Consider the following 24,541-nt stretch of genomic DNA (forward strand, 5'->3'; position numbering starts at 1 on the left):
ATCAAGAAGTTCTTTGATACTAATGAGAACAAAGATACAACATAACAGAATTTCTGGTACACAGCTAAGGCGGCATTAAGAGGGAAATACATAGCACTAAACACACACATCAAAAAGCTAGAAAGGTATCAAATTAACAACCTAACATCACAACTAAAAGAACTATAGAAGCAAGAGTGAAGCAACCCTAAAGCTAGCAGAAGACATGAAAATCAGAACTGAACTGAAGAATATTGAGACATGAAAAATAATTCAAAAGGTCAATGAATCCAGGAGCTTGTTCTTTGAAAAAGTTAGCAATAATAGATAGGTCACTAGCTAGATTAATAAAGAAGAAAATAAACAATATAAATTAGAAATGACAAAGGAGATGAAACCATAGATGCCACAGAAATACAAACAACTATCAAAGACTACAACAAACACCTCTATGCACACAAATTGAAAAACCTAGAAGAGATAGATAAGTTCCTGAACACATACACCCTCCCAAGGCTGAACCAGGAAGAAATTGAATCCCTTAACAGGCCAAAAACAAGCTCTGAAATTGAAACAAGAATAAATAACCTACCAACCAAAACAAACGCAGGGCCAGAGAGCGGGTACCATTCCTACTGAATCTATTCTAAAAAATTGTGGAGGAGGGAATCCTCCCCAGCTTATTCTGTGAGGCCAGCATCATCCTGATATCAAAGCCTGGCAGAGACACAAAATAAGAAAACCTCAGGCCAATATCATTGATGAACATTGAGGCAAAAATCCTCAACAAAATACTAGCAAACCAAATCCAGCGGCACATCAAAAAGTTAATCCACCACAATCACTTAGGCTTTATCCCTGGGATGCAAGGCTGCTTCATTATATACAAATCAATAAATGTGATTAATCACATAAATAGAATTAAAGACAAAAACCACATGATTATCTCAATAGATGCAGAAAAGACTTTTGATAAAATTCAATACCGCTTTATGTTAAAAATTCTCAATAAACTAGGTCTTGATATATATACTTCAAAATAATAAGATCCATCTATGACAAACCCACAGGCAACAGATACTGAATGGATAAAAACTGAAAGCATTCCCCTTGAACACTGGCACAAGTCATGAATGCCCTCTCTCACCACTTCTATTCAACACAGCATTGACAGTCCTGATCAGAGCAATCAGGCAGAGAAAGAAGTAAAGGGCATCCAAATAGGAAGAGAGGAAGTCAAACTATCTCGCGTTGCAGATGACATGATCCTATACCTAAAAAAACTTATCATTTTGGCCCCAAACCTCCCTAAGCTGGGAAACAACTTCAGCAAATTTTCAGGATACAAAATCAACATATAAAAATCACTAACATTCCTACACACCAACAACAGCCAAGCCGAGAGCCAAATCAGGAATGCAATCCCATTCACAATTGCCACAAAAAGAATAAAATACCTAGGAATACAGCTAACCAGGGAGGTAAAGATCTCTACAGTGAGAATTACAAAATACTGCTCAAAGAAATCAGAGATGACACAAACAAATGGAAAAACATTCCATGCTCATGGATCAGAAGAATCAATATTAAAATGGCCACACTACCCAAAGCAATTTAAAGATCCAATGCTATTCCTATTAAACTACCAATGACATTCTTTACAGAACTAGCAAAAACTATTTCAAAATTCATATGGTACCAAAAAGAGCTCAAATAGCCAAGGCAATTCTAAGCAAAAAGAACAAAGCTGGAGGTATCACATTCCCCAACCTCAACATGTTACCCTGTTACCACAGGGCTACAGTAACCAAAACAGCATGATACTGGTACAAAAACAGAAGCATAGACCTGTGGAATAGAATAGAGAGCCCAGAAATAAGGCCACATACCTATAACCACCTGATTTTCGACAAAGCTGAAAAAAACATGCAATGGGGAAAAAGACTCCCTATTCAATAAATGGTGCTGGGATAACTGGCTAGCCATATGAAGATGATTGAAACTGGACCCCTTCCTTACACCATATACAAAAATTAACTCAAGATGGATTAAAGACTTAAATGTAAACCCCAAAACTATAAAAATCCTGGAATACAACCTAGGCAATACCATTCTGGACATAGAAATGGCAAGTATTTAATGATGAAGATGCCAAAAGCAACTACAACTAAGCTAAAATTGACAAATGGGATCTAAATAAACTTAAAAGCTTCTGCACAACAAAAGAAACTATCAACGGAGTAAACAAACAAACTACAGAATAGGAGAAAATACTTGCAAACTATGCATCTAACAAAGGTCTAATATCTAGCATTTATAAGGAATGTAAACAAATTTTCAAGAGAAAAACAACCCTATTAAAAAGTGGGCAAAAGACATGAACAGACATTTTTCTGCAGACAGACACGTGGCCAAGAAAAACATGAAAAAAAGTACAATGCCACTGATCATTAGAGAAATGCAAATGAAAACCCCAATGAGATACCATCTTATGCCAGTCAGAATGGCTACTGCTAAAAAGTCAAAAAATAACAGATGCTGGCAAGATTGTGGAGAAAAGAGAATGCTTACACACTGTTGGTGGAAGTGTAAATTAGTTCAACCATTGTGGAAAGCAGTGTGGCCGTATCTCAATGAGCTAAAAACAGAACTACCATTTGACCTAGCAATCCCATTACTGAGTATATACCCAGAGGAATATAAATTGTTCTATCATAAAGACACATGCACATGTATATTCACTGCAGCACTATTCACAATAGCAAGACATGGAATCAACCTAAATGCCCATCAATGAAAGATTGGATAAAGAAAATGTGGTTCACATATACCACAGAATACTATGCAGCCATAAGAAATATTCCATGAACTACTATGCATCCGTAAAAAAGAATGAGATCATGTTCTTTGGAGGAACATGGATGGAGCTAAAGGTCATTATCCTTTGCAAACTAACACAGGAACAGAAAACCAAATACCACAGGTTCTCACTTATAAGTAGGAGCTAAATGATGAGAACACATGGACACAAAGAGGGGAACAGCAAATACTGAAACCTTCTGGGGCTGGAGCATGGGAGGAGGGAAAGGAACAGAAAAAATAATTATTGGGTACTATGCCTGGAACCCAGGTGATAAATCATCTGTACAACAAACTCCTATGACATGTGTTTACCTATATAGCAAACCTGCAGATGTACCACTAAAGCTAAAATGAACATTAAAAAAACTATTAAAAATTGACCAAAGATTTTGTATACTTTATCAAAAAAGATAAACAGATGGTAGATAAGCACATGAAATGATGCTCAATTTCATTTGTCATTAGGGAAATGTAAAAATCACAATGAGATTCTATTTTATACCTCTTAGAATGTCTAAAATGAAAGACCAACTCTATCAAGTGCTGGTGAGAATGTAGAGCAACTAGAACTTTCACAGTTCATAGCTGGTGTAAATGTAAAATGATACAATCATTTTGGTAAACAGTCTAGCAGTTTCATCAAAAGGTAGACATACACTTACCATCTAATTCAGCATTCTATTCATAGGTCATTATGTAAGAGAAATAAAAGCATATGTACATACAAAGCACATGAATATTCATGGCAGCTTTACTTGTAATATCCCAAACTGAAAATAATCCAAATGTTCATTAATAGGCAAGGGATAAACAACAAGTAGTATATCTATGCAATGGAATAGTATTCAGCAATAAAGAGATTGAATTATTAATATATACAACATGAATTAATCTCAAAAATAATTATTCTGATTGAAAGAAGTCAAACAAAGTGGAGTACCTTCTGTATGATGCCTATTTCTATAAAATACTAGAAAATCCAAACTAATGTAGTGTGACAAAACAGATCAACACCTGCCTGGGGATTGGGGGGATGGGTGGCAGGGAGTGGAGGAAGAGGTTGCAAAGTGGTACAAGCAAGGTTTTGAGGTGACAGATACGTTCATTATTTCGACTGACTATGGTAAGTGGTTTCACAAATGTATATATATGTCAAATACTGTCAAATTGTATGCTTTAAACATATGCAGTTTATTATATACAATTATTCCTCATTAAAACTGCTTAAATAATATCTGGAATCTGCTGCTTTTCTCCATGTCTATGAAACACACGTGAGTGGCCTTCTATAATAGAATGACCATCCCCTCACTCCCCACTCCTGTCCATTCCTCATTGCAGCCAGAGTGCTTTCTTAAGAATGTAAATTTCTATGTGTCAATTCACTGCTCAAAATTGTTAAAAAATTACTCATAAAGACTCAAAGAATTATTCTTGCCTTAAAGATCTTAATTATTCTTGCTTCTGCCTGAGTTCTGGTCTCTTCCATTTTATTTCCCTATCTTTAACCACCCTGCACTTTTTGTTCCCTGAACTTGCCAAAACTGTTCCTGCCTCGAGGCCTTTCCACATTCCAGTTCCTTTTGCTTGGGACTCTTCTCTTCTTCAGGCAAATGCTTACCCATCTTTTTGTCTCAGCTTCAATGTTATTTCCTCCAAGCATCCCTCTTTAATGTACCAGGCCAGGTAAGGTACTGCATGGAGCGCTTGCCTGCGTTTCCTCTGCAGCACCAATCACACATGTGAGTACTTATCTGTGCAATGTTTTGTTTCACTATCTATCCCTTCTTCTCACATTCCCATCCCCCAAAACCATAAGCCCCAAGAGAGTAGGGACCATTATGTACTTGATGCCCAATACATTGCGTGGCAGACAGTGAGTATTCAAAAACATTTGTTGAATGACGATAGAGACAAAACTGCAACTAACTTCCTGACCCAGAACTCACTTTCTGACTTCCAAATTGGATTTCTCTCAGTCCACTCATGCAAAATTCATCCTTCCATATCTGATAGCCAGATGTACTTGTCCTATAGCTATTTAGGTCTCAAACTGGTAAGCATTAAGAAATGTGTAATAGAGGAGTATCTTTACATATTAAAGACTTCAAAACCAAAGTATTAGACTTTTTATAAAAGAAGGTTAGCAATGTTTAACAGAGCCAAATTCATAGATCCATTTGGTTTTTAAAAGTCAGTCATGCTCATTTTAAAGATATATTTATTCTGGAAGTTACATTCCAAGACAGGTAACACAGGAGAAAACCAGGTTAGAGAGCCAGGGCCTTATAGAAAACGAAGTCATAGCTCCTTGATGAAGGCAGACTGATCCTTGATCCAGCACTACCATATCTTTAGCAAAGCAGTGATCTAGATTCTCCACATAGCTGAGTGTGTGGAGCTGGAAAGATAAAGATTGCAAATATGGCCACTTTCCAAAACAGCTTCCTAAGAAACAGCCTACCTTCCCCTCCCTCTCACTCCCCCACTATGTTTATTTAGACTCCCCTTAATTAGTGCATTTCAGCCTGGAAGCATAATCCAATCTGAAGGAAAATTTCCCTGGAGAGCCATCTGTCAGAATTAGACTACACTTAGCTACTGGACAGTAAGGCTGTATTGTAAATACCACAGACTGTTTCGATTCTCGAAAGGTTGAAAACTCATTTTCCAAGCAAGCAAATGCCAATCCATGGGACAAAGCTTTCTGTCAGGAAACTGGCTCACTATTTTGGATAGTAATGCTTCCACAGGTAGAAGACCATTAAATGTAGTCCCAGGGGAATGTTCTCCCTTACTGGTCTCACCTTTCTTCAGAGATGAAATTGCTGTCCTTGACAACTCTATTAAGTTCTTTTACAGCTGTGCCAGGTTTGTAGACGTGTTTTTTCATGTAGTTCAGCCCTCGCCATGTATTCAGCCATGGAATAATTTAACTGTGTGAAGAGGATGCAGCAAGAGTCCATCGCAGCTCTCTGCAAAGCAAGCCTCCCTCTCAGGAGCATCCAGCCTGCTGTGCAGACACCTGTCTTTGGTAGCCACAGTGCCAAGGTAGCAAGCCAACTCTCGCCTAGGAAAGGAGTATGTGGGGTGGGAGGTGACGGGAAGAGGATTCCTTTTCTCTTTTTCCTTCCTTTTCCTATATCTCAGAGGTCATGGGAGTCAGGGTCCCACCTACATTCCCATAACCCCTTTCCCGTTGTCCTGTCACACTGCAGTAGACCCTATTGTTCCCTGCCTACATGCCCTTTGACCAAGCCAGTGCACCCATTCCTTAGCTGCTATGAGTGTTGGCTGCAAACAGTTTATGGCTATACATTTCTTGGGAAAATTCTCCTCAGCTGATGGGAACCATCTTGAAAATGACAGGCAAGTTTTACCCTTTCTCAGAGGTGGCCTACAGCCCATGAAAGACTAGCACAGGGTAAAATGGTGGCCCCCTTGTCTCAGGGTGGGAAACCTCAGTGGTGCTCTTCATGCTCCAGAGCTCCTTGTGGGATCAGGCTCAGGAAAGGCTTTAGCTGATACACGTTTACCTCACTCTTTCCCCTCACCCACCTGCCGCCCTTTCGTCCTTAGGGGTTTCACTTGAGAGCAGTCCTTCACTAAATCACTTGCATGAGAATCCCTCTCAGTTTCTGCTTCCAGGAATTCCAATTTAAGATTCACATGCCATGTTGGAGGCATTTTCATTTCATTCATTCACGTGTTCACTCAAAAAGAATTTTACTATCCACCTCTTAGGTTAAATACTGAGAATACAGTTACAGACTTTTTCTTAAAGGAGCAACTATTCTAGGGTGGTAGGCAGAGATACATACTTACAATCTAATGTGATAACTGTGGTGAAGAGGGACATATAGGATGCTCAAAGAGCACACAAGAAGCATCTAATCTATTCTGGTTGCACATATAGAGGGTTTGCTTAATGAGGACTTCTAATGTAAATAGCTTTTTTTTTCAGACAGGGTCTCACTCTGTCCCCCAGGCTGCAGTGCAGTGGCACAATCATGGTTCCCTGCAGCCTTGACCTCCCTGGGCTTAGGTGATGCTCCCACCTCAGCCCTCCAAGGAGGTGGGACTATAGGCACCCGCCACCATGTCTGGCTAATTTTTGTATTATTATTATATATATATAAAATATATATAATATATATAAAAATATACATATTTGGTAGAATCAGGGTTTCACCATGTTGCCCAGGCTAGTCTCAAACTCCTGGGCTTGTGAATAGCATTTAGTTAACCAAAGAGAAGTGGAAAAGTAAGGTTATTATAGGTAGAGAATGTGTGTGTGATTTCTTACAATACATACAATTAGAATTACCTGAAATAATAGAAGGTAATTGGTTGTTTAAAACTTGTGGCAGACACTGCCACTAGATCCTAGTCTTCTCATGTGTTGAACCTTGATATTGCTTGTAAATCCTTCTTAACACAACACATTAGTCAGCTACTACCAGTTGATTGGTATTGGTCCTCAATATAAAAAAATCCCTGCTATCCCTTTTGCACATTTTTTTTGTTGTTGTTTTATCTTTACACTTCTCCAAATCTACAAACTTAACTGAATTTGCTCTCACCTTTTCCCTATGAATTCCTATAACAAAGAAAATATTGTCCCCCAGCTGGGCGCCATGGCTCACACCTGTAATCCCAGTACTTTGGGAGGCTGAGGCGAGTGGATCATTTGAGGTCAGGAGTTTGAGACCAGCCTGGCCAACATGATGAAATCCCAATCTCTACTAAAAATACAAAAATTAGCCGGGTGTGGTGGTGGGCACCTGTATCACTTGAGGTCAGGAGTTCAAGACCAGCCTGGCCAACATGGTGAAACCTCGTCTCTACTAAAAATACAAAAATTAGCCAGGTATAGTGGTGGGCACCTGTATTCCCAGCTACTTGGGAGGCTGAGGCAGGAGAATTGCTTAACCCAGGAGGTGAAGGTTGCAGTGAGCCAAGATTGCACCATTACACTCCAGCTTGGGAAACAAGCTGGAAATTCCATCTCAAAAGAAAATATTGTCCCCTTGTTTATCTAAAGTGAACCTCCATACCTATAGTTTAGATCCTGTTGGCTAACTTCTCGGAGAACTTTCTCTATTGATTATTCCTATCTATTCTATATCTTCCTAGATAGATAGAAATATTTTATATATTCCTGTATCTTCAAACTCTACCGTCACTCTTTTCATTAGATTTTTCTCATTTAATTAAGTCTTTATTTTTCTCCTCAAAAAAGTGATTTTTAAATTTTCACTTATTTTTGATTTGCAGTTCCAGCTCCTTCCAACCCCTTAATCCCCTCACACTGCCGCTTTGTCATCAACCCATCTCCCTATCCCGAAGCCCTGGCAAAGGTTGATTTGTTCTCCATCCCTATGGTTTTGCCTTTTTCATAGTATCATGTAAAGAGAATAATGCAGTATATAGATTTTTGAGTCTTGCTTTTTTTACTTAGCATTACACACCTGATATCCATAAATGCTACTGCGTGTATATTATGCACACATTGAGTGTTCCTTTCCTTGCTGAGTAGCATTCCATTGTATGTATGTAACAGTTTATTCTTTTACCCATTGGAGGACATTTAGGTTGTTTCCAGTTTTTGTCAATTATGAGTAAAGCTGCCGTGAACATTCACATATAGGTTCATGGAGAGTTTTTTTTTTTAATAAGTATGTTTTAATTTCTTTTATAAATTTACTGTTTTTCAAATTCCATCCAAAATAAGGAAAACAAGGATAGATTTTATAGCGAAAAATACCACTATCCCCTGTAATCTTCTTTGGGCTGTGGATCCACCTCCACACATGTTCACAGGAATCCCAACAAAGCCAGCATGCTTCTCAGCTTTCTTTCTTTCTTGGGTCCTTTTGTGGACCCAGTGTGACTAAATGAGATGCTGCAGTTCAGACTCAGATTCAATAGAAGGTTCCTGAGCCTCTCCTTCTGTGGTACGGGGGCAAATGCTAGAGCCAACTTAAATTACATTTCCAACCCCTTCATCTGGCCACTTTCCAGAATACAGGCTGAAAAAGCTAAAAATATGCTTTCATTACTTTTCTTGAGTGTGAGGTTTGTTTTATAACAGAGCTTTGTCCACTAAGAAACAAGCGGAGACATTGGGATGACTTTTAGGACAACTTTGTCTTTCAAGACGAAAAAGAGTCCTTAGAGGTACTTATCACTGCTTTCTTTCCTTGTCACTTTCCTTTTGTCTCAAATGCAGAAGTGATGTCCAGCCATATATTTTATAATTATCTGACAGAAAATACTATATGAGCAGATAAGTTTAAAGAACTGAAAAGTTGTCAAAAATATGAAAATGGATCAAATAATTACACAAATGAACAAAGTTTTAAAAGTCAAAGCTTCTAGGAATGAAAATTATATCAATGAAAATGAGAAATTCAATGAAATTATTAAGTAACTAATTGGAAACTGCTAAAGAAAGAATTACTGTACTCAAAAACAGATGTAAAGAAATTACCAAGTTGCACTATCAATGGGAAAAATAATAAACAAACAAACATGGAAGATAGAGTGAATAGGTCTAAAATATCTAAAGATATTTCCAGGAGGAAAAGATTGAAACTATCAGGGAGAGACAATATGCAAAGAGATCATGGCTGTGAATTTTCAGAATTGATGAGACACCCACATCAAAATCCTGACAACCTATGAATCCTAAACAAGATAAACAATACTTTTTAAAAATTCGACACCATTCATACTATAATCAAAATTCAGACAGAGAAGTCTTAAAGTATGGCACAGAGAAGAGAAAAGAATGTTACAAATAGCGACTTATTTCTCAAAACCAGGAGTTTGGAGGCAAGACTCTAAAAGAATAGGTACTGAGAAAAAGAATTATCCACACAAGATTTGTATACTTATGTTTTTTTTCAGTTATTAATGTGAAATGGTAATATTTCCAAACAAGTAAAAACTGAGAGGGCTAACATCAATAGATCTTTAACTAAAAGAATTTCTCTATTGAGGGAATCCTCCCTAACTCATTTTATGAGGCCAACATCATCCTGATACCAAAGCCTGGCAGAAACACAACAAAAAAAGAGAATTTTAGACCAATATCCCTGATGAACATCGATGCAAAAATCCTCAATAAAATACTGGCAAACCGGATTCAGCAGCACATCAAAAAGCTTATCCACCATGATCAAGTGGGCTTCATCCCTGGGATGCAAGGCTGGTTCAACATTCGCAAATCAATAAACATAATCCAGCATATAAACAGAACCAAAGACAAGAACCACATGATTATCTCAATAGATGCAGAAAAGGCTTTTGACAAAATTCACCAGCCCTTCATGCTAAAAACGCTCAATAAATTCCGTATTGATGGAACGTACCTCAAAATAATAAGAGCTATTTATGACAAACCCACAGCCAATATCATACTGAATGGGCAAAAACTGGAAAAATTCCCTTTGAAAACTGGCACAAGACAGGGATGCCCTCTCTCACCACTCCTATTCAACATAGTGTTGGAAGTTCTGGCTAGGGCAATTAGGCAAGAGAAAGAAATCAAGGGTATTCAGTTAGGAAAAGAAGAAATCAAATTGTCCCTCTTTGCAGATGACATGATTGTATATTTAGAGAACTCCATTGTCTCAGCCCAAAATCTCCTTAAGCTGATAAGCAACTTCAGCAAAGTCTCAGGATACAAAATTAATGTGCAAAAATCACAAGCATTCTTATACACCAGTAACAGACAAACAGAGAGCCAAATCAGGAATGAACTTCCATTCACAATTGCTTCAAAGAGAATAAAATACCTAGGAATCCAACTTACAAGGGATGTAAAGGACCTCTTCAAGGAGAACTACAAACCACTGCTCAGTGAAATAAAAGAGGACACAAACAAATGGAAGAACATACCATGCTCATGGATAGGAAGAATCAATATCGTGAAAATGGCCATACTGCCCAAGGTAATTTATAGATTCAATGCCATTGCCATCAAGCTACCAATGAGTTTCTTCACAGAATTGGAAAAAACTGCTTTAAAGTTCATATGGAACCAAAAAAGAGCCCGCATCTCCAAGACAATCCTAAGTCAAAAGAACAAAGCTGGAGGCATCACGCTACCTGACTTCAAACTATACTACAAGGCTACAGTAATCAAAACAGCATGGTACTGGTACCAAAACAGAGATATAGACCAATGGAACAGAACAGAGTCCTCAGAAATAATACCACACTTCTACAGCCATCTGATCTTTGACAAACCTGAGAGAAACAAGAAATGGGGAAAGGATTCTCTATTTAATAAATGGTGCTGGGAAAATTGGCTAGCCATAAGTAGAAAGCTGAAACTGGATCCTTTCCTTACTCTTTATACAAAAATTAATTCAAGATGGATTAGAGACTTAAATGTTTGACCTAATACCATAAAAATCCTAGAGGAAAACCTAGGTAGTACCATTCAGGACATAGGCATGGGCAAAGACTTCATGTCTAAAACACCAAAAGCAACAGCAGCAAAAGCCAAAATTGACAAATGGGATCTAATTAAACTAAAGAGCTTCTGCACAGCAAAAGAAACTACCATCAGAGTGAACAGGCAACATACAGAATGGGAGAAAATTTTTGCAATCTACTCATCTGACAAAGGGCTAATATCCAGAACCTACAAAGAACTCAAACAAATTTACAAGAAAAAAACAAACAACCCCATCAAAAAGTGGGCAAAGGATATGAACAGACATTTCTCAAAAGAAGACATTCATACAGCCAATAGACACATGAAAAAATGCTCATCATCACTGGCCATCAGAGAAATGCAAATCAAAACCACAATAAGATACCATCTCACACCAGTTAGAATGGCGATCATCAAAAAGTCAGGAAACAACAGGTGCTGGAGAGGATGTGGAGAAATAGGAACACTTTTACACTGTTGGTGGGATTGTAAACTAGTTCAACCATTATGGAAAACAGTATGGCGATTCCTCAAGGATCTAGAACTAGAAGTACCATATGACCCAGCCATCCCATTACTGGGTATATACCCAAAGGATTATAAATTATGCTGCTATAAAGACACATGCACACGTATGTTTATTGCAGCACTATTCACAATAGCAAAGACTTGGAATCAGCCCAAATGTCCATCAGTGACAGATTGGATTAAGAAAATGTGGCACATATACACCATGGAATACTATGCAGCCATAAAAAAGGATGAGTTTGTGTCCTTTGTAGGGACATGGATGCAGCTGGAAACCATCATTCTCAGCAAACTATCACAAGAACAGAAAACGAAACACCGCATGTTCTCACTCATAGGTGGGAACTGAACAATGAGATCACTTGGACTCAGGAAGGGGAACATCACACGCCGGGGCCTATCATGGGGAGGGGGGAGGGGGGAGGGGGGAGGGATTGCATTGGGAGTTATACCTGATGTAAATGACGAGTTGATGGGTGCAGCACACCAACATGGCACAAGTATACATATGTAACAAACCTGCACGTTATGCACATGTACCCTACAACTTAAAGTATAATAATAATAAATAAATTAAAAAAAAAAAAGAATTTCTCAAAAATGTACTAAACATAAAAAAAAATCTAGAAGGAAATTCTGAAGAAATAGTAAACAAAGTGAAGTAGTAAATATGTGGTAAATTTAAACAATCATTGACTTTATAAAACATTAATTATAATATCAAATTGCTGAGTGCAGAAAACCATGGCAAGATAGGAGTAAAATATCAGAAAATAATAGTTATGTCATCTGGAATGGGGGTAATCAGAGTCAAATATCCCAAAGTAAAAGTATAGTTTTGATGGAGGTTTAATACACTGATTAACTTTTTATTAAATTAGCCATGCATATTGTAATTTCTAGGAAATTACTAAACAAGTAGAAACAGAGGTTGTATCTTATAAGTTGGTAGAAGGGAGAAAGTAAAATGGGGACAAAACAATTTAAAAGAAGAAAAATTATTTAAAAATTAGAATTAAAATAAACACAATGTAAAATGGTAGAAATAAACCCACATGTATTTATAATCACAATGACATAAATAGACTAATCTCAGTAGTTAAAAGTCAATGATTTTCAGAACGGATTAAAAAAATCCAGCTATACTTTGCTTACAACATTTATACTTAAAATATAACGATGTAGGAAATTTGTAAGTAAAAAAAGAGAAATATACGAGACAAAACTAAAAGAAAAATTTTTAAACTTTATAAATGCCAAAGAACACTTGAAGGCCTAAAAAGCATTTCTCTACATAGAGACACTAAATAATAATAAAATGTTGAAAAGACCAGACATATATAAAAAGTACTAATATTTTTTATGTATACACATTAAGCAGAAGTTTTGATAGAACTACAAGATGAAATTGAAAATCCACCAGCATAGTAGGAGATGAAAAACACATTTTATCAATAACTGATATATTAGACTGATGAAAAATATTATTCAAGATGTAGATGTGAGTGAGACATAATCTTCTCAAGAAAACATAGCACATTTATAAAAACTGATGTGTAAGAGAACATAAAGCAAATTTGAACAGATATCAAATAATCTATAAAATACACTCCATATTATCTATTCACATTTTAATTGTTACAGAAATAACGCTTAAAAAAACTATGCAGTATGAAATTTTAAAAACACACCTTTAAACCACATATAGACCAAAGAAAAAATCATACTTGATATTAGAAGATGCTTTAAAAAAATGAAAACTCTAAATATCAAAATTTGCAAACATAAAGCTAAAGCAGTACTTCAAGGGAAATTTATAGTCTTAAACGCATATTTTAAAAAAAATTTTAAAAGACTGCAAATTACTAACCTAAAGATACAAGTAATTATAAAAAATATCAACTGAATAAAGAAAAAAGAAAGAAAATCATACAGGAAAAATAATGGAAAACAAAAATTAAATAGAATTAATAGAATTAAAAGTTGGTTCTTTGAAAAGGATAAGAAGACTGATAAACTCCAGCGACACTGATTAATGAGAAAGTGAACAGGAATTAATACTCTCTATTAGAAATGAGAAGAAGGACATAACCAGAAATAAGGCAGAAATAAGAAGTTAAGAAAAAATTATGAAGAACTTTAAGATAATACATTTAAAGCATAGATGAAATAAGCAAATTTCTAGAAAAATCTAAATCACCAAAATCAATTCTCAAAGAAATAAAAAATAATTTGGTATTATAATCATCAAAGAAATTGAATTAATTTCCCCTAAACATCTGACCCAGAAAGTCATACTAGAAAGTTCTAGTAAACATTGACAGGAAAGATTATTTCAATCATACACAAAATCTTTAAGAGACTAGGAAAAGAGATAATATGCCATAACTCTTTTTTTTTTTTTTTTTTTTTGAGACGGAGTCTCGCTCTGTCGCCCAGGCTGGAGTGCAGTGGCGCGATCTGGGCTCACCGCAAGCTCCGCCTCCCGGGTTCACGCCATTCTCCTGCCTCAGCCTCCCAAGTAGCTGGGACTACAGGCGCTCGCCGCCTCGCCCCGCTAATTTTTTGCATTTTTAGTAGAGACGGGGGTTTCACCGTGTTAGCCAGGATGGTCTCGATCTCCTGATCTCGTGATCCACCCGCCTCGGCCTCCCAAAGTGCTGGGATTACAGGCGTGAGCCACCGTGCCCTGCGCCATAACTCATTTTTAAGGTTTGTACACCTTTAATAATAAAATGCAGATGAAGAGAGAAAAGAAAATCAGTTTGATCTCACGAGTTTAGTCACAAAATTTTTAAAATATTAGCAAACCAAATAGCTGAACACACACACTCATACACACACACATTCATGTATATCCATGTCTATAAAAAAGCAACACATTGTGAACAAGTTGGATTTATCTCAGAAATACAAGTTTTTATAAAAAGTATAAAATATAGCAATATAATTTATTACCTTAAAACGTAAAAGGAACAAAACACATGATTCTCTCAACAGATACAGAAAATCAACTGATAAAATTCAATATCCATTTAGGTTTTCAAAAAGTCTATAGCCAATGTCCTACTTAGTGATGAATAATCAAAGCATTTTTTTGAAGAACAGAAACAAGCCAAGGTTTACTCTACTGGCATTTGTATTGATGATTGTTATAAACGTAAAACAAGCAAAAAAGATGAGGTAGGGAGAGAAAGCAAGATAATTAAAAAAGAAAGAAGAAACAAAATTGTCCTTATTCATGCATAGCATAATTGTGAATGTACAAAACTCAAAAGAAATCTGTGGTCAAATTATTAGAATTATAGTGTATAGCAAGTCCAAGTGTTGGAGAGAACATAGTCTAAGATGGTCTCAAATACTGCTAGTGGGATCGTAAGTTGGTCAAACTTCTTAGAGATACAATTTTCTTCAACCTAGCAACTCCATTCCTAGGTATATACCTTAGAGAAATTCTTGCATGTATTTACCACAAGACATATACAAGAAATATTAGTAGCAGCATTTTCTGAAATAGAAAACACTTAAAATTAATTCAAATAACCATTGACAGAAGAAAGATAAATTGTTGTAGACTATATAATAGAATGCTAAAATCATGGTGCAAAACAACAAAAAAGAACTACAGTTATGTCCATGAACATAAATTATTTTAATACACATAATATTGAACATAACAGTTTGCAGAAGAACAGACACAATATAATATCTTTCACATAAATTTCAACAATGGGCAAAACTGAATAACCTATTCTTAAGTGGTAAAATGATTTTTAAAAACAGGAAATTATAGATATAAAATTCAGTATACAGATAATCTCTTAGGGGGATTTTGGAATGGAGGAGGGGCACATAGGAAGCTTCAAAGAGACTGATAATGTTCTCTTTCTTCAGCTAAATTCTGGATTGACTGATGTTTATATATTGGCTAATATATTGGTAGTTCATATGTTGATGGTTATATATTTTATTTAAAAAACCAAACGCTTTGTCCTGGCACCCTCACTAGAATAAAAGCTATTAAAGTCTCTTTGTCGGACACCTATAGCTTCATCAATCCCTTCCTTCAGTTGTGCTGTTCTACAGCGCCGCCAGTTTTCACTGCCTCTGAATAATCTAGACATCAAGGGGATAACATGTCTGAGGGATCACGAGTGGGAAAAATGATAGGGTGAGATTCAGTGGACTCTCATAAAGATACAGCTCAGTAGACCCCAGTGATATCCAGACTTCACCCACATTCTAGAAGGAACCTGGCTTCCCTCTTGGCAGCTGGAAATCATGGCTTTCTGTGGCGTTTTTCGAGTTGCTTGTCCCTTGGGATCAGTGAAGCAGCCGGTCCTTTTTGCATTTTTAGCACTACGTGTAGTGGTGTCCTGGAGCTGGCTCCTATAAGCTGGCAACAGCTTGGGGAGGCAATTATGGGTGAGCATCTCTTGCCAACTCTGCTTTCAGTGATGTCACACTGGCAACTTGAAATCAGCCCTTCTGGGAGTATTTACAACCCAGGAATCAGCAAATGCTAAAATCAGGTCCCCTCCCTTCCCCCATCCCTGCCCCACAACCAGTTGTTAAGCATCCACCAGGACACCACTGAATGTAACACAACCTTAACATCATACGAAGGGAGGACACGAGCAGGCTATTTCCCAGTCCTACTGGGATGAAGTGAAGGAACCAGCAAGAGCCAGCAGATAGCAAGGAAAGTGATCCCTAGCCGCCCTCACATTTGCATAATACACTCCTACCAGCACGATGACAGTTTACAAATGCCGTGACAACAACCCAGAAGTTACTACCTTTCCATGGCAATGACTCAGAGAAGTTACCGCCCCTTTCCTAGCAAGTCCTAAAACCTGCCTTTTAATTTGTATGTAATTTAAAGTGGGTATAAGTGGGTATATATTCAGTTGCCAACAGCTCATACATTGCTGGCTGTGGGCACACTGCCTATGAGTTACCCCTGCTCTGCATGGAGCAGTACTGTTCAATAAAAGACTGCTGTCTAACATTACTGACTTGCTCTTGAATTATTTCCTGGGTGAAGCCAGGAACTCTCCTGGGCTAAGCCCCAGTTTTGGGGCTCACTTGTGTTGCATCAATATAATAATCACTTATGACTTATGGTACAATGAAACGAAAACGGATTCAAACTAATAAATATCTTCAATCACAGAGCCTGCCTGCCCCATTTGTACTGAACTATGAAGAACAAGCACTCTGGACTTCCCCGAATACTTATATCCCCCCTGCCTGGGTGGTTCCGGGTGTCCATTTCCATCAGGTCTGCAAAAGGCCCCAGGCTTTTGGGAGACAGAACAGGGAAGTCTCCAAATCAGTGACTACAAAATAACAAATCTTGCTGAAATAAGATTTTTAAGTTCTTAACATTACCAGAAAGTCTATGCTGTTGTAAACTGCGTCCTTGCCTTTTCTGAACTGGAATCTATATTGGCATAGAGGGAAATTCATGACTTCTACTATCATTACATGAAAACTGTGGCATCTTCTCCAAATCAGTCTAACTGAGGTGGTCATAGGTCCCAGAGAAAGTCTCCGAACCAGTTTCTAAACCAAGAAAGAGATTCCTGAAGTGTGCTTCATGCCTGCTTTTTCAGAAAGCCCCTAACAAGTGGGGTATACTAAAAATGCCAAGAGGATCGTCCTGACAGGCAACATTAACCCAGAACACTAGACTTATACTCTCCGATATTCTGACCTTCCCCCTAGATGCTGTCTTCTCTCTTGCTGACTGATAAAATCCTCACAAAGATGTATTGTACTATTATTGATTGATCTGGCTTCAGTAGTTGAGAGGTTTAATTACACCATCATTTGTACACTCCATAATTACCAGTTTGTTCCTTCATAGGAAAGCATGAGGATTAATTTTTATTTGAGTGCTAACATTTATAAAACTTACACTCTCCTTGGAGAAACAAAGAATTTTTTTAAAAAGATCAGTTTATGAGTTCATAACAGCCTCCAACTAAATCAGCCCCTAGAGCTTAAACAAATTAGTCCCTCATAAGGAGTTTCGCTTTATGCAGCAAGTGCTTATTAAATAGCTAACTTTCAGGCGCCATTCTAGAGGTTGAGCAACCCAGTAGGAAGCAAACCAAATTTGGTTTTTGCACGTATAGAAAGAAAATTGAACAAATACACAAAAGAAGCACAAGTAATGATAGAAATACAGAGTGTCATGGAAACAAATGCCAGAAAAACCTACGCTAGTCCAGGGCTCAGAAAAAGACTTCCCTGAGGAAATGGCACATAAGCTGGGATTTAAGAGCTTAGTGGGAGTCAGCCAGGTAAAGAGGGGAAGGAGAAGTAAACCAGTGTATACGATCATTTTGAGCCACCTTTTCCTGCACAGACTGAATTGGTTTTTTTAAAAAAACTTAGTCTTAATTTTGATTTGGCTATTATTCAGCTATGTAACCTCAGCTGAATCTCCTAACGGCCATTCATCTCAGCATTATCTGCTAGAATGAAAGACCTCTAAAGTTCTACTCAATCGAAAGACAAATATACACAGATTACTATTCAGTTAGTATAAGTAAAACAGCTTTTTAAAAATAAGCTTTGAGCAATATATCAGTGTTTCTTGCAATAGGTGTGACTACTCACAGAAACTCCTTCAGGTAAAAATACTAGATTAAAAAATTCTTCTTAATGTGTAGCAGAGCTGACGGACCAGAAAGAGAATTTTTCAGTGGACAGAAACAATAAGACAGCATGAATCTATAGAGGTAAATAAACTCGAGCTGGAGCTTGAATGGAGGTAACTGTGAATCTCTGGTGGCTTAGCTTCTGGCATTCAGAAGACTGCAGAGCCTGAGTGTCACATCATTAAAGGATAAACAACACAGAACTTCTGCCATGCTTACTAAATGGATATTGTCCCCAATATCATGCCTGTCTTAGACTTGCTCTATGTAAAAAAGAAACAAAAGTCCCCTCAGCCAGTTTCTAATCATTAATACAAACTTGCACTACCATAAGAAAACTACTCTTTCTAGCTGCATTTGACCTAATACTGACAACTCGCATTGTTATGCATTTTAAACATTCGTACCTAAATTACTACTGAGCTAGTTTTATGGGGTCTGTAGTAATTACAGTTTTATTCCTATACAAAGGAATAAATATTAGACTAAATGTCAACTTCTCAAAAACAATTGGAAGTCAGAAGAAAATGAAATGATAGTTTTATAATGCCAAAATCAAAGTAACTCAGTTTTGTGCTCCCAAATTGTTATTCACAGACAATCTTTTAAGAATAAAGGCAAAATAAAGGCATATTCAGGAGCTGTGGCTTTCAGTTGAAAGTTATTGCCAGCCTACAGATACCTCAAGAAATAGGCCTGAACGACAAAGCAAGACTCCATCTCAAAAAAAAAAAAAAGAAAAGAAAAGAAAAAGAAAAAAAGAAATAGGGAAATGAATATCCTGACTCCACTCTTCTCCCTTTCTTGTTGTCTGAACCTAAGCAGAAGTCAGAAACTAGGGGTATTCTTCCAGTTTGAAGAAAGATATACAAAAACCCAAAGCCTTCAGGGACACTGAGCAGAAACAAATGGCAGGCACCCAAAATAATGCCCCAAACTAACTTTATAAAGCAAGAATTACCTCGATTCCAAGCCAGAGAAGGACAGTACAAGACAGTAAATTACACGCATCATTCATGAGCACAGAAGCAATAAAATGCTAAATGAAATATCAGCAAACTGAACTCAGCAGTGTAAAGAAAATGTACTATATCAAGATCAGTGTGGATCACTCTAGGAATATATGATTGGCTCAAAATTAGAAAATCAATCAACATAATTGACCAAAATAGCAGATTAAAGGGGTAAAAAGCCTCACTAGATTACAGCATATGATAAAACAATTATGTGTAATAAAAAGGCTTACTCAACTCTGAATAGAGTAAAACATTCTTAATATGGTGAACATATCCACAAAATATATATAGCTAAGTCCGGGCATGGTGGCTCATGACTGTAATCCCAGCACTTTGGGAGGCTGAGGTGGGCAGATCACCTGAGGTCAGGAGTTAGAGACCAGTCTGACCAACATGGAGATACCCCACCTCTACTAAAAATACAAAATTAGCTGGGTGTGGTGGTGCATGCCTACTAATTCCAGCTACTTGGGAGGCTGAGGCAGGAGAATTGCTTCAACCCGGGAGGCAGAGGTTAAGGTGAGTTGAGATCACGCCTTTGTACTCCAGCCTGGGCAACAAGAGCGAAACTCCATTAAAAAAAAAAAAAGATATATATCTATATCTATCTATCTATATATCTAAAATCATACTCTATGGAAATTTAAAGACACTTTATTAAAATAAGAAACAAGTCAAAGATATCTACTATCATAATTATTATTTAGCATTGTACTGGAAATCCTAGTGTGTGCATTAAATAACAACAAAAAGGGAAAAAAGGTATACCGATTAGAAAGAAACAAAGAAAACTATCATAATTCACAGATGACTGATTATCTACAAAGAAAATCCAGGAGAGTCTACAATCAAATTATAAGAATTAATGAGTTCTAGGCTGGGCACAGTGGCTCATGCCTGTAATCCCAGCACTTTGGGAAGCCAAGCCCGGCAGATCTACTGAGGTTGGAGCTTGAGACCAGCCTGGCCAACATGGTGAAACACCGTCTCCACTAAAAATACAAAACTTAGACAGACACGGTAGTGGGTGCCTGTAATTCCAGCTACTCAGGAGGCTGAGGCAGGAGAATCACTTGAACCCTGGAGGCAGATGTTGCAGTGAGCCTCAATTGCGCCATTGCGCCATTGCACTCCAGCCTGGGCAACAAGAGCAAACGCCATCTCAAAAAAAAAAAAAAAAAAAGGCCTTAATGAGTTCTACAAGACTGCCAAATAGAAGATAAATTAATATAAATAATTTTAACTATACACTAGCAACAGTTAGAAAATGAAATTTTAGGCGGGGCATGGTGGCTCACGCCTGTAATCCCAGCACTTTGGGAGGCTGAGGCTGGTGGATCATGAGGTCAGGAGATCGAGACCATCCTGGCTAACACGGTGAAACCCCGTCTCTACTAAAAATACAAAAAATTAGCTGGGCGTGGTGGCAGGCGCCTGTAGTCCCAGCTACTTGGGAGGCTGAGGCAGGAGAATGGCGTGAACCCGGGAGGTGGAGCTTGCAGTGAGCCGAGATTGCGCCACTGCACTCCAGTCTGGGAGACACAGCGAGACTCCATCTCAAAAAAAAAAAAAAAAAAGAAAAGAAAATGAAATTTTAGAAAAGATACCATTTAAAAGAACAAAAAGTAATATACCTAGCAGTAAATCGAACAAGATTCATGCAATATCTTAATGTAGAAAATTATAAGCTTTGGATAAAAAACTTTAAAGAAGAAATATGTAAATGAATAAGTAAATGGAGAGATATACCATGGTCATGTGTAGAAAGACTTAATATCACAAAAGATACAAAATTTTCATAAATTAATCAATAGACTTCATACAAATCCAAATACCAAAAAAAGAGCATTTAACTTGGCAATGTGATTCTAAAATGTGTGAGAAAAGTCAAATACCAGCCAGGGCTGAACTAAAAAAGAAGCAGGCTGGATGATTTGCCCTTCCAGATGTTAAGGCTTATCATAGAACAATAGTAATTTGCAAATTGTGCTATTCATAGAGATAGTTAAACATCACAGTGGATAGAAAAGAGAATCCAGAAACAAGTTCTGCATATACAGAAATCTATATAGGACAGTGCATACAGTGCATATTATTGGGAAAATATGCCAGAAAATTTTTTACCCATATAGAAAAATAAAAATATGGATATGTTATGGACTGAATGTTTTTGTCCCTCCCAATTTATATGTTGAAGCTCTAATCCCCAGTGTGATTGTAACAGTATTTGGAAATGAAGCCTTTGGGAGGTAATTAGGTTTACATGAGGTCATGAGGGTGGGGCCCCCATCGTAGGATTAGTGTCCTTATAAGAAGAAGAGAAGAGACTAGAACCAGAGCTGTCTTCCTGTCTCCATCACATGAGGGCACAGTGAGAAGGTGCGCCAGGAAGAGAGCCTCACCAGGAATGGAATCTGCTGAAACTTGGTCTTGGATATCCCAGGCTCCAGAACTCTAAGAAATAAATATCTATTGTTTAAGCTGCCCAATTTATGGTATTATGTTATGGCAGCCCAAGCTGACTGATATATGATGCCTATATCATACTATATAAACATTTCCATTCTAGATGGATTAAAATCATAATTGGGGAAGACAAAACCTTAACACTTCTTATAGAAAGCATAGGAGAAATATCTTTCTGACATAGGATAGGGAAGTACTTCTTAAGTAGACACAAATGCGCTAATTTACAATGGAAAATACTGACACATTTTATTAAACTAAACATAACCTCTATTTATTAAAGACACCATAAAGTGAATAAAAAGACAGCTATAAACGGAGAGATGATGTTTGTAAAACACATAACCAACAAGGGATTTGCATCCCGACTGCTTAAAGAGCCTATGTGAATCAACAAGGAAAGGAAAATACTAGAGTAAGTGCTGAACAAGAATTTTCACAAGAAAGAAAACATGAATGACCAATAAACATATCAAAAGATGGTCAAACCAGGCAACTGAAGAAATACCAATAATACATAATTTTACATACATGCACACACATACATTAATCAGTGTGGCAATTGCAAGAGTTGGAGAGAAAGTGGAACACTAGGGATTATTACATTTCAACAGTGGAAGGATCAATTTGTGATATGTGAAAATGACTGAAAAAGACTTTGTCATTATCTAGAAAAGTTGAACACATGTATGCTTTACCTCTATCAGGGATACACCCTAGAGAAATGATTGCATATGTGAACCAAAAGATGCGTACAAAAATCTCTGCAATATTATTCAGGATCACAGAAAAACTAATAACATCCTGAACATCATCAATACAAGAATGCTAATTTGTCATATATTAATATTAATACAATGGAATATTATATAGCAATGAAGATACATAAGCCACAGCTGCTCTACTTATTTCTATTATTAAATGCCATAATCAATGTTGACCAATGGAAAAAAACTAGTCAAAGAAGAGCTATAAAAGGCCAAAATAGACAAAACCTAAACCCATATTGTCATATCTATATGCATATGTATTTTTAATATCATGATATAAGTAAAGTTAAAGATAGTAGTTTTCTCTTGGCAGGACTGAACTGAGAGGGAATGTAATAGAGAACAATTTGAGGGTCAATAAAAGTACTGGTAATGTTCTAGTCTTCAACTAAATGGTGGGCTCAGTCCTGTTCATTTAATTATTCCTTCATTAATCCATATTATTACATTTACTATATTATATACATTCTATATTATAAAAAGGGAACCATAGCAAATCTCAGATCTTTATGTTCAGTCTCTGTAAAAAAAAAAAAAAAAAAAAAAAAAAAAAAGACAAAAAAAACCAACACAGTCCCAAATAACACTTTTAAAAATGGAACTTAAAAATATGGCAGACTATGAAATAGCCTGTAATTTCATTGACAGGACCTACCCTCTCCCGTGGCCATCCAAAGGCTTAGATCAATGCTCAGAAGATTTATTGTTTGCCTGAAGAAACAACTGAGAAATCTGAAGCCTGAGGGTTATTGGTTTTCCTCCTTGATAAATAATTTCACATTCTCCTTATGGAAATCCAGGATTTTCCAACAATGGAAAAGAAAACCTTACTCCCAAGAGAATGCTGAAATGGCAGTGATCTCAGGGCCAGAAGGTCTCTACCACCTGCCACTCCATATTCTTGTCCACAGGAACCTGTCCTAGGAGTCGTTCCCACCAGGGATCATCAATCAGCCTTATCCAGATTTGTATCAGCCACTGTGCAGTCAGTGTTGCTCTCACCACAAAGTCTCTAGAAGGCAACTCTCAGCAACATCCTCATTGAACTTTCTAATAATCTCTCCAGCTATTTTATGGAATCCATTTGTCAAAAAATGTAAGTTGATGTCTCATTAGATGGTGTGACCAACACCTCCCTACCATACCTGAGATAAGACATAAGTTCAAGGCACCTCACTGCAGCTGGCAGTGTCTCAGCTCCCATAACCAGAGAGACTTAGTAAATACCCCAGTGAGAGGGGTGATGCCTGAGCCATTGGTATCTTTGTATAAGCAGCCTTCCCATTTTGTTTCTTTAAACGTTCTCTCATGTTGCTTCCTGATTTTGTCATTTGGGATTTGGGAGACAATCCTTGCTTTCCCCAGCATCCATTGTTGGGTTTACATGTATTATTATCTTTTAAGATAAGGAGATCTATTCCTTCGCCAGTATCCCAAATCACCTTGGTTTCATCAGCTGCTATTCTCTGCACCTAATGCAGCTCCAACTCCTTTCTTTCCTCATCATTGTGATAAAAGCCAGCAGAATCCCATGCTACATTTTGTTTATTTGGATAGCAGCACAAAGCTGGCACTGGAACCTTGTGGCATGTGGAGAGAAGGTGTCCCACAGGGCAACCAAAGCATGGGTGAGTTCCTAGTTTATAAAAGTGGCTAAGAGGGTACTGGTGTAGCTATTTGGTCATTAGGCAGAGGTTAGTAGTCTTTCACTAAATAGGCTCCAGACTCAAGCTGAATCAGTGTCTGAACTGAATAAGGATGGTGGTGCTTGGTCCCTTTGGATGCCATGGCAGAGAAAGA

At 37.3% G+C, this 24,541-nt stretch overlaps 1 protein-coding gene across 3 annotated transcripts in view; it reads right to left on the reverse strand.

The window, feature by feature from the left end:
* The window catches only part of LOC105488716 (synaptotagmin 9), a 228,638-nt gene that overhangs the window by 129,702 nt on the left and 74,395 nt on the right, over positions 1-24,541 (reverse strand). The window lies entirely within an intron of this gene.

This window comes from Macaca nemestrina, chromosome 12 (assembly GCF_043159975.1).
Source record: "Macaca nemestrina isolate mMacNem1 chromosome 12, mMacNem.hap1, whole genome shotgun sequence".
NCBI lineage: Eukaryota > Metazoa > Chordata > Mammalia > Primates > Cercopithecidae > Macaca > Macaca nemestrina.